We start from the raw sequence: 11,296 nt of genomic DNA on the forward strand, positions 1-11,296 counted from the left end.
CTCCTGGACTTTACTCTTTCAAGGTGAACGCTCCAAGTTCAACACCCACTCAATGATTGATTCCATGGTGATAAACCCAGGAAGTGGAAGTTTGTCCCTAACCTGAGCTACCCAATCAATGTTTTGACATATCTGCAAAAGCACTTAATCACATCATAATTCTAATGAGCATGTGATTTTTCACATTTTACACATGTCCTCTATTCAAAACTATTAAGTTATTATTCATTTATAACCTAAGCTTTCCTAAGCCCATCAGACAGTACTATGTTTTCATTAAACCCAGTAGTGCTGGCTAGGTGGCCCTCAGCCCCTGTTCCCAAATCCTCCCGGTCTGTCCTGGGAGTCCTCTGAGGGGATTTCAACTGTGCTCACAGTCCTCTCCTCTGGCCTCTTTTTAAATGTTGGCTGCCCACAGGTCTCTTTCTTTCCTTTCTTTCTTCCTTTCTTTTCTTTCCTTCTTTCTTCCTTCCTCCCTTCCTTCCTTCCTTCCTTCCTTCCTTCCTTTCTTCCTTCCTTCCTTCCTTTCTTCCTTCCTTTCTTTCTTTCTTAGGAAGATCAGCCCTGAGCTAACATCCATTCCAATCCTCCTCTTTTTGCTGAGGAAGACCAGCTCTGAGCTAACATCTATTGCCAATCCTCCTCCTTTTTCCCCTTTTTCTCCCCAAAGCCCCAGTAGATAGTTGTATGTCATAGTTGCCCATCCTTCTAGTTGCTGTATGTGGGACGCGGCCTCAGCATGGCCGGAGAAGCAGTGCGTCGGTGCGCGCCCGGGATCCAAACCCGGGCCGCCAGCAGCGGAGCACGTGCACTCAACCACTAAGCCACCGGGCCGGCCCCCACAGGTCACTTTCAAGACAGGCTAGCCTTTGCCATCACCACTGCTTTTGGTGCTACAGTAATCCATGAGATTTCTTCTTCCAAGAGCACTGTCTCTGGGAGTTTGCAAAGCTGTTCTCTCACACCTGAAGGTGACAAATGGCATGAAGTTTCCTCACGTCATCACTGTACCCCTAGAGCCACACACTTGTATTGTAGGAATGGGTGACACCCTTCCCCCAGGCCTGTCCTGCACAATGCTTTCTGGGTCCCAAGGTGGCACTGCCTGTGCCCAGAATCTTACAAAGTCCTCAAGGAAACAGCTCTTTCCTTTTCAGCCTGCAGCCCCTCTCCAAAAAGGAATTAAGCTTAGGACTGGGGGAACAGACACCTTACTGTCCTCCCCATCTCCTGTGCCTGCCTCTGGCCGGAGCATGCTCAGAAATCTTCCTCTAAGGTTATACCACTAATTCATGCAAATAGATGCCTGGGGTGGTCACAGGGTCAAAAATCTCCATTCAGGCTCAGAGAGGAAAACTCCTGAGCCACATAGTCATATGCCCATTCAACAAACATCTGTGAACCAATGCTAAGTAGGCCAGCTTCTAAGCTAGGCTGTGATGATATGGAGAAGAGTAAGACGCAGTCCTTAGAAGTTCAGAATCTGGGACATGAGACAAGAGAACTCATTCACAACTAACTATGATGTACTATTGTATGTACTGTAGTAATAGTATGCACAAAATATGCTAAAACAGAAGTAGGAAGCCTTCTTAAAGCATAAATTAGGCAGTAGCAGACAGGAGCTGAGTAGAGGAAAGGGGGTTTCCTAAAAAGGCTTGCTAGGAGATGACAGTTAAATGGTCCTTTGAGCATGAATTTACCAGGTAAACTACAAAGTCATTCCAGGCGGGGGAAAGGTGTGAAGGAAGGGTTAGAGGAAGTAATTTTACTCTGTAAATTTGATAATTCCATAAATGTGATTTTGCTATACAACTTATGAACAGCAGCTCTCCAGTAAAACCTGAAGGATTTGATCCCTTCTCTCTTTTGTTTGCCAAGACTAAACAATAGCAAAGAGAAGAGGAGGAGGAGGACAAAGATGACAGCAAATGCATTTCAACACCATCTGCTAGGTGTGATAGAGCTGAAGAAATCGTGATAAATACGAGTAACATGACAGGTCTTTGACAATTCGTAAATCAAACATTGATTGACATCAGACGTGTGATGATAAATTAACCAACAAGAGGAGTCCAGCATTGGTCAAGGCATGCAGAAGATCTAGCCTCCTCTTAATTCTCCCAGGCCAGTAAGACCTACCAAATAAAAAAGCTATACAAAAAGTGAGGACAGACCAAGGGAAAGACTCTGGGCTTCTCCAGCCTTCTCATCCACTTTCCCTTTTAGGGAAGGATCTCAAGATATCTTAACCCATTCATCACCCTCACTTAATGTAGATACACTACTAATATTTAACCTAGATGTTCTAAGAGACGGTACGCTCACTGCTGGAAAAGGAGTTGCAGAGAAAGCAAGCAAACAGTATTCGAGATTCCCCACGTATACCACAGTACTTCGGTGGAAGCCCAGGGCACTGAATGGACCTCTTTAACAGATGAAGATGTCTGTCATGAGTCAGAAAGAGCTGCTTCCTCCCAAGAGAGCAGTGCCAGCTCAGGGACTAAGGGAATTGATCTCAGCTGAATACACCTGGAAAGTTCCATCTCCTTAGAAGGATTCCTGTCAAAGTTTGCCTTACCTGAGAAATCAGAAGTGGCATCTTTGTGCAGCTCAAGTAATACAAATATCTTGCAGAATTATGCAATGGAGATTCTCATCTCAGGTTACTCTTGGTGTCAAACCTGTCTTGCCCATGATGAGGAAATCATGGTAGGCTGGACAGCAGATGATTCGCATCTTAATACTACATGCCTGTTTTTTGGCAATCTTTTCTTATCCTTTCTGAATATTGAAATGAGGAATTTAAGATGACCTGGGAGATACTTTTTGAAGTCAAGCCCATCTACGGAAAAATATGTATTTTCTGTCTTCCTTTCAAGTCAGACGAGGCACTCTTGCATCTCAGCATCAGCCTCTGGTCTGGACACATCTGTCATCTCTGTTCAAGGGAGGTTTGCTCTAACTGCACATCTAAATGGCAGGAAAATTCATGTCCCTGAAGTATTCAGATCCCTGCTGATAGATCAACACAGCTATGTCAAAATGTCCAGTATTTCGAATGGCCTGGAGTGTTAGTATTCATGACCCCTTGGATAAGGAAGATACTGGAGGACAGAAGCTCCTTCTACAGGCAGCCCACAGCTGCTTGACAAGAAGCGGCAAAGTCTTTAGGATTAGAGTGGCACCTCCCAAGCCTAGATCCTATCAATGTTTCGCATCTTAGTCCCTTAACAACATAGAAGGAACTTGAAAGCTTATTAGAAAATGAAGACCATCATACAATAACAGCGGCAGACTTTGTGGATCCTCATCCAATTGTTTTTTGGAACCTGGTGTGGTATTTTAGACATTGTGACTTTCCTGGTAACATACCTGGATTGATTCTGTTTTCTGAGCATTGTAATAAGTATTCAAAGATTCTCCACCATTGTAGTCTGAAGATGGTAAATACGTGTTAACACAAATGTTATGGGGCAGTATGAATTATATCAAGACCCAAACCCTCCTTTGTACACCCCCACACCCAAAAGTACCCAATGGTCCCTTTATTGCAAAAAAGAGATAACTCATTTAACCAAGAACTATTGAAAAGTATGGTGAAAAGTATGGTAAAAAGTATTAAAATCAGTATCTATGGACCAATGAGTCAGATCTTAGAGACTCTGAATAAGTGTCCACATTTTAAAAGACAGCAGAGTTTATACTGAGAAATACCATTCCTCTCACGTGTAACAGAGCGAGAGATGGCATATGATCGTCTCACAGCTAGTCGAGTACACACAGCTGTGATGGATCACCAGTACAGGGATAAGGGGATGTGGAAAAACCTTTGGATGCATGTGCATGTGTGTGTATACTTTCAATGTGTACTGTATAGCCAGTGTGTAAAATAACACTTCTATAAAAAAATACGAGAAAAAAACTAGACATAACAGTAGCAAACTGTCATGTACCAAAGAAAGCAGCAACAAAACATATAGAGCAAAAACCATTAGAATAAAAAGAGATATTGCAGAAGCACAATTTTAGAAGCCATATCAATCTGTGACAGAGCAAACAGATGCCCTCCAAATTTAATAATGTATTTGAGCAACAGCACTTAAAAAATAATATTGGGTGCCTGCCCAGTGGTGTAGTGGTTAAGTTTACGCACTCGCTTTGGTGGCCCAGGGTTTGCAGTTTCGGATCCCCGGCACAGACCGACGCACCACTTGTCAAGCCATGTGGTGGCGGCATCCCGTATAAAGTGGAGGAACATGGGCACAGATGTTAGCCCAGGGCCAATCTTCCTCAGGAAAAAGAAGAGGACTGGCAATGGATGTTAGCTCAGGGTTAATCTTCCTCACACAAAAAATAATACTAATAATAATAGTGTATATATTTACATGAATGTATATGTAAATATATATAAATGTGTATGTTTGTAATCTTTCCAAGGCTGGGATCCTGGGTGTGGTCCTGTACTGGCTGGTCCTCGTGTCTTTAGGAAGAAAGCAGTGTAGCATAAAGGGAAATGCTTTGGAATCAGACACTTCAATTCTCAGCTCTTCAGTTCACTTAAGAAGAGGAATACTTCATCCTTCTGAGCCTCAGTTTCCTCATCTGTAAAATTGGATAATAATGATAGCTGTCTGTGATAATGTGTATGAACCACTGAGCAGAGCGTCTGCTCCAATGTAGGTGCTCAATGCATATCAGCTCTGATCTCCTCCAGCATTATCAGCCCATCATTGCCCTCCTCTGTGATGGCCAGTGCTCAGGCCTCTCCCCCGACAGAAGAGAGAGGCCGCCTCATGTACAAGTCATGCTGGTGTTATATAACTGCCGTGATTTCTGTAACTTATGTTTCTGCCCTGTTGTAGCACGGATCCACCCTTTAGGTGCTCTTTCTGTAGGGGAGAGAAGAGGGAAAGAAAACAGCAGAATTTTCTCGGCTCTGGCAGCAGTTCTTTCACTTCTACTTCCTAGACCGTGGAGCTGTAGCGGGAGCTCCCAGGAACGATATTTAAGCTCCAGAGCACACTGCTGTTCCTAGATGTTCCTGTGTTCCTGGGCCTGGTAGCACAGCCTTGCTCTAAGATCAGCTCCCTGGTCAGAGAGGCTGATGCTGAGTCCTGCCCACGTGCCTGATGCTGTGGTCCCTTATGGTAATTTTATTTAACTGTGTAATTCCACCAGCAATCTGAATTGACTCCCCAGCACCCCAAGCCACTAAATGTGCCTGCAGATAACTAAATCCCAGTTTGGACAGATTTCAAGTTGTTGCCCCGAGGGCTTCTTGCCACGTATGACATATGGCTGGTGCTGCCCAGCGTCTTGCTCTGATGTAATTGAGCCCGAATTTTAATCTAGTTGGGACCCCTGATTCTGCTCTCTTCTACAGAATATAAATCTTCTCTTCTTGAGAGACTCATAGAATGTTCACTAGATATTAATCATGTGGTCAGAAATGAAGAAAACCTCCATAAATTGAAAGAATCGAAACTGGGTAGGCCACATTTCCTAATTACAACGCGATAAAACTAAAAGTAATTTATTAAAATAATAACCAGAAAAAAACTCCAACTATTTAGAATTTTTTTTAAAGTCTTCTAGTAACCATTGGACCAAGAAGGAAATCAATAATAAAATAATATATCATTTAGAAAATAATGGAAATAATAAAGACAAATCAAAGCATGAAATGAGGCCAAGCAGGATTTAGAAATAAATTCATAAACTTTAATTGTTTAATTTGTTTATTTTTTTTTAATTTGTGTGACTTGCTTTTTTTTTTTCAAAGATTTTATTTATTTATTTTTCCCCCGCAAAGCCCCAGCAGATAGTTGTATATCATAGTTGCATATCATAGTTGCACATCCTTCTAGTTGCTGTATGTGGGACGCGGCCTCAGCATGGCCGGACAAGCGGTGCGTCAGTGCGCGCCCGGGATCCGAACCCGGGCCGCCAGCAGCGGAGCGCGCGCATTTAACCGCTAAGCCACGGGGCCGGCCCTAATTGTTTAATTTAAAAAAAATAACACATATTAATGTAAAGTTGAGATTTTTGAGGGAAAAAAATGGTCCCACAAAAGGAAATAATAAAGTTCAGAACATAAATAATAACATCTTCCTTATAATGAATGCCCACTATGTGTCGGGTTCTTTTTAATTCCTAAAAGATTACAAATTGGGTATTATAATTCCATTTTGCAGATAAGGTTACTGAGTAACAGAGAGAATGAGGCAGTTGTCCGGGACTCCACAGCTCTTAAGTTGTGAAAGGAATTTGAGCTCAAGTCTGTCTGACTCCAAACATTGCCCTATTTCCACTATATTCCATCCACTGAAATGTGCTCTTTCTAATATATTGCATTCATACAAACATACTTTACAAAATAAACCACATGCTGGGTCATTGAAAACAATTATATAATGGATAAAGCTCAGAAAAATTTAATGAACAAAAAAAGATAATAATAAATATACTATTATACCAGATGCCTATTTTTAAATAAAAGCTATGGGGCCGGCCCTGTGGCTTAGTGGTTAAGTGCATGTGCTCTGCTACTGGCGGCCCAGGATTGGATCCGGGCGCGCACCAAGGCACCGCCTGTCCGGCCATGCTGAGACGGCATCCCACATACAGCAACTAGAAGGATGGGCAACTATGACATATAACTATGCACTGGGGCTTTGGGGAGAAAAAGGGAAAAAAATAAAATAAAAATAAAAAATAAAAATAAACAAAAGCTATACTATATAAAAGTACATAATATTTAAGAAGATCTTAGAATAATTTTATAAAAATATATAATGACTAAAACTGGCACAATGAATAGTCTGTCAGTTAGGATGAAGTTTGGTTTCAAGTGACTGAAAATCCAAAGTAACAATGAAGTGTTCTCTCTCTCCCTCTCTCTCTCTCTCACACACACACATACATAAAAATCCAGGGCTAAATGGTCCAAGTAGGGCTTTAAGGGGGTCCCAAACTCTATTATTTTGTTGCTCTACCATCCTTAACATGAAGTTACCACCTCATGATACAAAACTGCTACCTTGGTTCCAGCCATCACATGTGTATTTTAGCAAGTAGGAAAAAGGGCACACACTCTCCTTTTGACAACTTGCATAACATATCACTTTTGCATCCACTCTGTGATAACAGACTCTAAAATGGTCCCCAAATGTCCTCACCTCTTGATATTCACTCCCTTACGTAAATCCCTCTCCTTGAGTGTGAGTAGGACTTGTGGTTTATTTCTAACAATTAGAATACGTCAAAGGTGATGGGGTGTGGCTTCCGTGATTACGTTATATAAGATCATAACTTCATCTCGTAAGCATACTCTTTAGTGATGACTCTCCCTTGCTGGCTTTGATGAAGTAAGTTGACATTCAAAAACGTCCATGTGACAAGGAACCGGGGGTAGCTTCTGGCCAACAGCCAGCAAAGATCTGAGGCCCTCAGTCTGACAGCCCACGAGGGACTGAATCCTGCCAACAACCACATGAGCTTGAAAGTGGATCCTTCCCCAGCCAAGCCTCAGAAGAGGCCTCAGCCCTGACAGCCACCTGGATTGCAGCTTTATGAGAGATGCTGAAGCTGAGGACACAGTTAACCTTGGTCCAGACTCTTGACCCACAGAAACTGAGATAATAAATATGTGTTGTGTAAGTTGTTATTGTGGTGATATTGTTACACAGCAATAGATAACTAATACACACCCCGTTCACCAAAACTTATTCAACTTGGCCACACACAGCTGCAAAGGAGGCTGGAAAGTATAGTCTTTATTCTCATTGGCCATATGCCAGGCTAATTATCGGTAATTCTGCTACCAAGGAGGAAGAGGAGAATGGATATTGGGGCCCAACATTTAAGAAACAACAACAACAAAATCCCTCTGTTGTAAAAACCTATTCTAAATTATCTGTTGCTGGTGACATTGCAAATTGGAACAATCCTTTAAGTAAAACAATTTATAATATATATTAAGAGCCGTAAAAAGTTTCTATCGTTTGACTCAGTAACTCCACTTGTAAAAATGTGTCTTAAGTAAACATCTAAAATATCGAGGAATAAAACTATGCAAAATACTGGTCATTGCAGAAATATTACTAACAGTAAAACTTGAAAATCACCAAAATATTCATTAATAGATCAACCAATAAGTAAATCATGTTCCATCTTCTCAATGAAATTATCACATAGTTATTAAAAATAATAATTATGAAGACTATTTCATAGCATTAAAAAAAGTACAATGCAAAAATGTAAAGGAACGAAAGTAGAATTCAGAAAACATATTTTTAAAAAAAGAATGAATACTACAAGACAAAAGTGGTTGTTTTGGCTAATGGGATTATTGCTGTTGTTTTCCCATGTTTTCCAAATTTTCTCTAACTACCTGTGTAACTGACAAATTATAAAATAACAAACAAGTTTGAATGATAAAAATAGCCTTGTATATACAAATTGGGCTTCGATATCAATATATCGCTTTGTACTACTCTCTACGCATGCTGTCTAATTTAATCTTCATAATAACTCTGTGAAGTCACTGCTAATATTACCCCCATTTTGCAATTGAGGAACTGGAGGCACAGGAGTGTGCGTGTCCCGCCAGGTGCACAGCTAGGACATGGCAGAGACAAGATTTAAATTCATGAATGTCTGACTTTAGAGCCCAACATTTAAACCACTGGATTTAAAAGCAAAGAGTAAGGGAAAGAAGTGGAGAGAGCAAGAAAAATTTCATGAGGGAAATGAGTGGGTTACAATTGCTCAGAAACTACATTTGAGGGGAGAAATTAATACAACTCGTGAATCCAAAGCCAAGAGTCCACAGCCGTCTGGATGTCACAGGGCCCTTAAAACACTTGTTTTAATGTCTGATGGCCAACATTTCAAAAGCTCGCTCCTTTGTGATCAAGCCCCATATCCCTTGGAACAACGAGCTTTATGTGTGGGCTCCTTTTGTACTTGGTGATCCGCAGAGGGAGACATTACTGGCCTAGTGACCTCTGTCTCCTGGCAACAGTGAGGCTTACATGGTCTCCCTCACCATCCCAATGGTGTTGTGATAATCCATCAAACGCCCACAAGTGCAATAGCGAAGCACTGTTGAGTGACAGTGATTTCAAACATAAGTTGAAGAAGTAAGTGCTTTAAAAATTCCTCTGAGGAGTCAGACCACAAGAATGAAGAACAGATTTTGTGAGCAAAGAGGTGGTCCTCTTACACAACTAATGAGTTTTCATGTTTGATGATAACTTACTTAATGTTTCTGACCTCCACGTGCAGAAATGAAACTATTTTGCATAGAGTCATCAGCAGTTCAGCTCTGATCTCTCCATCCTCTTTGAAGAATCTTTCTTCCATTTGGGGTCAATGTTTGTAGGACCAGAACAACATCCTGCATTTTTAACGAGCTTTCCAAACCACATCTGGTACACAATGTCAGGCTTCCTGTGTTACTTTTATTTAATTTTGGAAGGAAAGTTAAATATTTATAGCTCAATTCTCAATTTTAAATTTTTCTATACTCTGCTGTTCAATTGAAGTATGTTAGAGTTGGTGTTTATGTGTGTGCGTGTGTATTATATGAACTTGCGTTTGGGAGAGGGTATGATTTGCGTATGTGTCCACATGCTGATCATAATTTTCTCTAATATCCTCCCTCCAGATTTAATCCACAGCCCTGTTAATTCCATTGGATTTAGACTTCTAATGAATTGAAAATCTTCTTGAGCAAAAACCTTCCTTGTTCTTGGATAGGACATCTCAACATCATCAAGATGTGCATTCTCCCTAAGTTCAGTTATAAATATAATGGAATCACCATAAGCTATGTTTCTGGAGGTTTCCTGCAGGTATGCAAGTGATACCAAAGTTAATATAGAAAAATAAATTTGCAAGAATAGGTAAGAAAATACTGAAAAGTAAGAATTGTGAAAGTGACCAGGTCTCCCAGACACTAAAACATATGACAAAGACTGAATAAGTTAAACAATGTGGCCTTGACATATAATTAGACAGACCAATGGAACAGAATAGAAAGTCTAGAACTCAAAGGTGTATAGAAATCTAGAGTATGATAAAAGAGACCTTTCAAATTACTAGAGAAAAGATGGATTTTTAAATAAATGGTATTGAGACATCTGGGTAACAATTTGGAAAAAGATGAAACTAGATCTACTCCTCACACTACAAACACCACACACATACACACACACACACTCCATAAGGATCAAAGATCTAAATATTAGAAATGAAACCATAGAAGTACTAGAAGAAAGCAAGAGTTACTCCCTCTGTAATGTGGATGTAAGGAAAGGCTTTCTAACTGTGACTCAAAATCTAGACACAATAAAAGAAAAGACTGATAAATTGGACTACATTAAAAAAAAAGAGTTGAGGGGCCGGCCTGGTGGCATAGTGGTTAAGCTTGCATGCTCTGCTTTGGCAGCCTGGGGTTCATAGGTTCGGATCCTGGGCACAGATCTACACACCACTTATCAAGCCAAGCTGTGGCAGGCGTCACACGTATAAAGTGGAGGAAGATGGGTATGGATGTTATCCCAGGGCCGATCTTCCTCAGCAAAAACAGGAGGATTGGCAGCAGATGTTAGCTCAGGGCTAATCTTCCTCACCAAAAAAAAAAAAAAAGTTGAATGACAAAAATACACCATAAACAAAGTCAAAAGACAGATGACAAATAATAGTAAATATTTTCAACAAATATCACAAAGAGTTAATATTGCTAAAGAACTTTTAAAAACTGAGGGAGATAAAGAAGACCAAAACTCAATACAAAAATAGGAAGAAGACATATCAGACAATTCACAAAAGAAGGTCTGAAAATGTCTCTTAAACATATGAAAAGATGTTCAGCCCCACTCATAATAAGATAAATGAAAAGTAAAACCACACCAATATATCATTTTTCACCCATTAGATAGGCAAAAATTCAAAGCTTAACAAAAGTCTTTTTGCCAAGACTGTGGGCAAATAGACTGTCTCTCTTTCTCTCTCTCATACATTGCTGGAAGAAATCCAAAATGGTAAGCCAACAGAAGGGAGTCTAGCAAGATACAACAAAACTCCATACGCATTTACATTTCAACCAATCCAGTAATCTCACTTCTATAAACTTATCCTGAAGATACACCTACAACAATGCAAAAATACACAATCATAGTGTTATTCATTGTTTGTAATTGCAAGTTATTGGTAATTACCTAAATTCCCAAGCATAGGCGATTGGTTAGATACAATGGAACATGCACACCATGGAGCACTACGCAAC

General features: G+C 40.4%; 1 pseudogene; it reads left to right on the plus strand.

Annotated features, from left to right (window-relative positions):
• The first annotated feature begins 1,818 nt into the window (after positions 1-1,818).
• On the plus strand, positions 1,819-3,896 carry LOC131393882 (C-myc promoter-binding protein-like; annotated as a pseudogene).
• The last annotated feature ends 7,400 nt before the right edge of the window (positions 3,897-11,296 follow it).

Source organism: Diceros bicornis, chromosome 29, assembly GCF_020826845.1.
Source record: "Diceros bicornis minor isolate mBicDic1 chromosome 29, mDicBic1.mat.cur, whole genome shotgun sequence".
NCBI classification, from domain to species: domain Eukaryota; kingdom Metazoa; phylum Chordata; class Mammalia; order Perissodactyla; family Rhinocerotidae; genus Diceros; species Diceros bicornis.